Source organism: Phalaenopsis equestris, unplaced genomic scaffold (genome assembly GCF_001263595.1).
Source record: "Phalaenopsis equestris unplaced genomic scaffold, ASM126359v1 Scaffold000002, whole genome shotgun sequence".
Taxonomy (NCBI): domain Eukaryota; kingdom Viridiplantae; phylum Streptophyta; class Magnoliopsida; order Asparagales; family Orchidaceae; genus Phalaenopsis; species Phalaenopsis equestris.
Window position 1 is genome coordinate 5,915,089 of NW_018164444.1, and position 4,654 is coordinate 5,919,742.

The following is a 4,654-nucleotide window of genomic DNA, read 5'->3' on the forward strand; positions in this document are numbered from 1 at the left end:
TATCCTCCTAGCATAGCCACAAATTTAGGGACTAAACACTAAGATTAGCCAATAATTTTATATGCACTGTATTAGGGTAGAGAATTAAAATTACTCCTATTTGGCACAATACATATTATGAGCATTTATCTCATCTCATTTTTTCGTAACTTCATTGTAGTGGGAAGGATGCTTTTTTCACATAAAAATCTTTGTTACATAAACATAGTTAATAAATTAGTATTTACAATTTTAAACATTATAATTTTTATTTGATAATATTTTAGAAATTTAATTTTGATTACATCCCAACAATTGAAATTAGTCACAGTGATTTCAATTGACTTTCTGTGAATTTTCTAGCAAATTTATCATTTCCAATTTAAACCTTCCCAGTGGGAACGATATTTGCGGCTTAAATAGAAAGTCCATTATTACTTGCTTAGATTCCAAATATTAATTGATTATACTTATTTAAATCTTACACAATCTATTGCAACCAAAAAATCGGATTAACTATATAATGCACCTGTAACATTTCAACAAAGTAAGATATTAACTTTCAGTGATTTAATTGAAAAAGAGATTGAAGTTTTTATGAACAAAATTCTGTATTTGAAACTTCATTTCAAATATGTCTAAATTATTTGATGCATGGGGATTGAATTTTATGGGACCATTTATACCTTCATTTGGAAATATGTGTCTATTGATAACAGTGGATAATGTTTCAAAATGGATTGAAGCAATTGCCTTACCTTGATGTGATTCTTGGAGAGTTTCAAAATTTTTAATTAAAAACATTTTCACTATATATGGAATACCGAGAGTAATCATTACCGATGGAGAATCTCATTTTAGAAATACAAAATTTGCAAGGTTGGTGGAAATATATAATATAATTCATAAAATTGCAACTGCTTATTATCCCTAGACTAGTGGTTTGACATAAGTATCTAATCGTGAAATTAAGAGAATTTTGAAAAAAATGTGAAAAAATCTAATCGTGAAATTAAGAGAATTTTGGAAAAAATGTGAAAAATAATAAAATGGATTGGTATGCTAGATTAGATATTGCATTATAGACATACTGAACAGCTTATAAAACACCTATAGACACTCTTACAATCTCTCTACACACTACTGAGGCCCTTGGACGCTGTTCTAACTTTCCAACTTCTCGAACTCTTGAGCCTCCTCCTTTCTTCAATTTGAAAGATGTTGGTGAGAAAAGATTATTGAAATTGAATGAGCTTGAATAAATTAAGAATGAATCTTACGATAATGTTAGAATTATAAGGAAAGAATGAAAGAATGGCATGATAAGAAGATAATAAAAAAGAAATTTGAGCATGGATGGAAAGTTTTATTATATAATACACGATTTAAATTATTTCCTGGAAAATAGAAGTATAGGTGTAAAGGACCTTTCATAAATGTAAATGCCTATCCCTATGGAGCTGTTAATATTGAAGATCTCAAGACTGGAAGGATATTTAAAGTGAATGGGCACAGATTGAAACCATATTTTGATGGTCAAACACCAATTTTTAAAGAGACTGTAATGTTGAGTCACCCATAATAAAGACTGAGACAGACTGACTACATTAGACCAAGTGTTTTGTCGGAGGTAATCCATATTTATCATTTTTTATTTTGACTTTATGTTTTTGTTTGGAATACTTAACATATATTTGTATTTATTATTTTATAGATTCGATGTATTTAAAAAAAATTGACATTAAGAAAATAATTAGAAACATCTTTATTTATTTAATTTTAAGGAAGAATTGAGAATTCATTGCATTGAAATTGAAATGGTAATTTTTTTGGAAGTGGTGCCTGAAGCGCCAAATTCTAGAGAGCTGGCACTTGAAGCGCCGCTCCGACAAAAATGCTTAAAATGTTTTAAAAGTCGATTTTTGGTAGTTTTTTACGGGTTCTTCTCCTTAGAACTCCCAATAAACTGATTCCAAAGTCCATTTTAGGGGGGAAAACGAGGGAAGAGTTACTTCTTCTCAATCCCTATGGCATTCTACTCTAAAAATTCTACAAGATTTGGAATTTTCAACTGGAAAAAGTTCATCAATTTCGATGCGCAGAAGTTACATGATTGAGTTCTTATGAAGAAGAGGCTAATCAAGGGCATTTGCTAACCCGGGTGGAGAGATTGAGAGGTTGATCATCGCCAGAAATTGGGAGAGGTTTTGTTACTTCACTGCAGTAATGATTTTTCCTATGATTGGGAGTTCAATGCCAACTTGTGGTTCGTCACTAATGATCACGTCCTTGTAAGAGGTAAGCAAGTTGAGTTTTCTAGAGAAAGGATCAATGCATTTTATGGGCTGAGAAATGCATTTCATTGTGAATAAGCTTCATTTGTGATGACTGATTCATCATTTGATGAAGTGATTAACTTTTTGACTGATGGAAGAGGAGAATGGAAGATTAAATATAATAAGAAAGTTAACTTCTTCGCTTCCATGATGACTATTCAGTCAAAGGTTTGCCTCCACTTCATCTCAACTAAATTACTGTCAACAAATCCTCTAAATGAAATAACAAATGGTAGCGCTATGCTAAGCTTCTGCATTTAGAAAATGTTGGTAGTAGATGTTGGTGCTCTTATAGTTCATCATGCTCAAAACAAATGATAGAGTTGTACTAAGCTTCTGCATTTAGAAAATGATGGTATTAGATGTTGGTGCCAACTTGTTTCATGTAAGAAGTAAATAATGAAACTTTATGAAAAATCATAAACTAATATGAATTTATAAAGCGAAGAAAGGTAAAAAGTTTTGACTTTAAGAAGCGGATAGTGAAGTTCAAAATTATTAAAGGCAATGCAGATATAGTAATCCTCACTTGAAAAATAAAAAAAAGAAAAGAAAAATGAGTGAGGAGAAGCTTGAGGAGATGCCTAATCAAAAATCGGCTTCACTTGAATTAACTGAAGGAAAATGCTTTAATACATTTTCTAGACATATATTGGAATATTAGTAGCATTACTAGTAAAGTTTTCAAGAAGTTATATTTTATATGAATGTTATAAGTATCCTTGATATAACAAAGTACAATTCTTCTTGAAAAGAATAGAGATCTATAAATCTTAAATTTGATTACTAAGTACTCTTAGACTTAGAATTTGAATCTAAATTAATAAAAATTTTTCTTAAATTTTACTGTTTTATTTATTAAATTAAAGTATAGAAGTTATTAGTTAATCTTTATCCTAAGTCATATGCTTTTATATAGTAAAAGTGTCACTTGAGAACAAGTAACATTTAAGTTTGGGGGAATACACCAAAATAATATGTTGTTCTAAGTATACATTTTATGTTTATTTATGATGATATCACAATTTAAAGAAGTTATTTTTCACGTTTTCATTGCAGGTATAAATATTTTAGGCATTTGGAGCAAAAGTAGCAAAAAAATGATGAAATTTGGAGCCAAAACAATGAATGTTGGGATTCTGGCACCTGAAGCACCACTTTACAGAGAGCTGGCATCTGAAGCTCCAGAACTCACACTTAAAGCACCATTTGACAGAAAGCTGGCTCTAGAAGCTCCAGATTTGGTGCCTGAAGCCCCAAACCCCAGAATTGTGCTGTCTTAAACAAGTTGGCACCTAAAGCGCCAGAGACGACTTGTTGTGGATTAAGGCGATTTGAGATGGATTTTTTATGAATTTTGAAAGTGACACTTGTTCTAAATCCCTCATGGAGTAATTCAATGCATCTAAACACTTTGGAAAGTCTTTTTATGAAGGGATATGTCTCTTAGATCAATAAACATGTCTTTTGAATTCAAAAAGGTAGACTTTTGAACATAACTTTGGAGGGAATTTTGAATTTTTTTGGAGGTAGGCAACCTCTATTAAATGAGAAGGAATTTTAGGGCTTGAGGTGGTGCGTGAAAGGAGTGCTGAAGAGAGTGATTGGTGTGAGATGGAGAGAGAGTGTGTGTCAAGGGCTTGGAGATTTCTTCAAGGGTTGTAACAGGAAAGGGAAGGTGAGAGATTTCATCTTCATTACTCTTCTAAGAGAGAATTGAGAGTGCTTGCAAAGAGGGAAAGTTCTTGAAGAGACCTTCCAGGAATTCGTTTAGGAAGGATTGTGAGATAAGTTGTATTCTTATATTTATTTATTTTATAAACTTATTTTTATATATGAAATTTGTGTTTTGTCGTATACTTCTCATGAATTCTGAGGAGTCTTCTCATGAATTCTGAGGAGTCTTCTTTATCCTTCTTTCTACTTTGAGATATGGTTTTGTCAATAATTGATTTTATTTTATATGGTTTAAATGTCAATAATTTATGATGATTTGAACTCTGATCTTCATTTACTTTTCGATCTTCATTTACTTTTCTCATTTACTTTTCGATCTGGCCAATTGAAATGTTAGAATGTGTTGAGAAACATAAGTTCCGAAAGGACTATTATTTCTATAACATGGGGAGAATAACATTTAATTCCATGGGGTTTAGTGTAAAAAAATAGAGAAATATACTTTGTTGGATGCAGAATTGGAGATTTTAAGGTGACAGATTAAAATCCCTAATTTGGTTCAGTTGATTGAAAACTAATGAGAGATTGTTAGCCCTGGAGTGAGGGAGTAGTTGGACCGTTATCCTCCCAGCCTAACCACAGAATTAGGGAACAAACTTTGG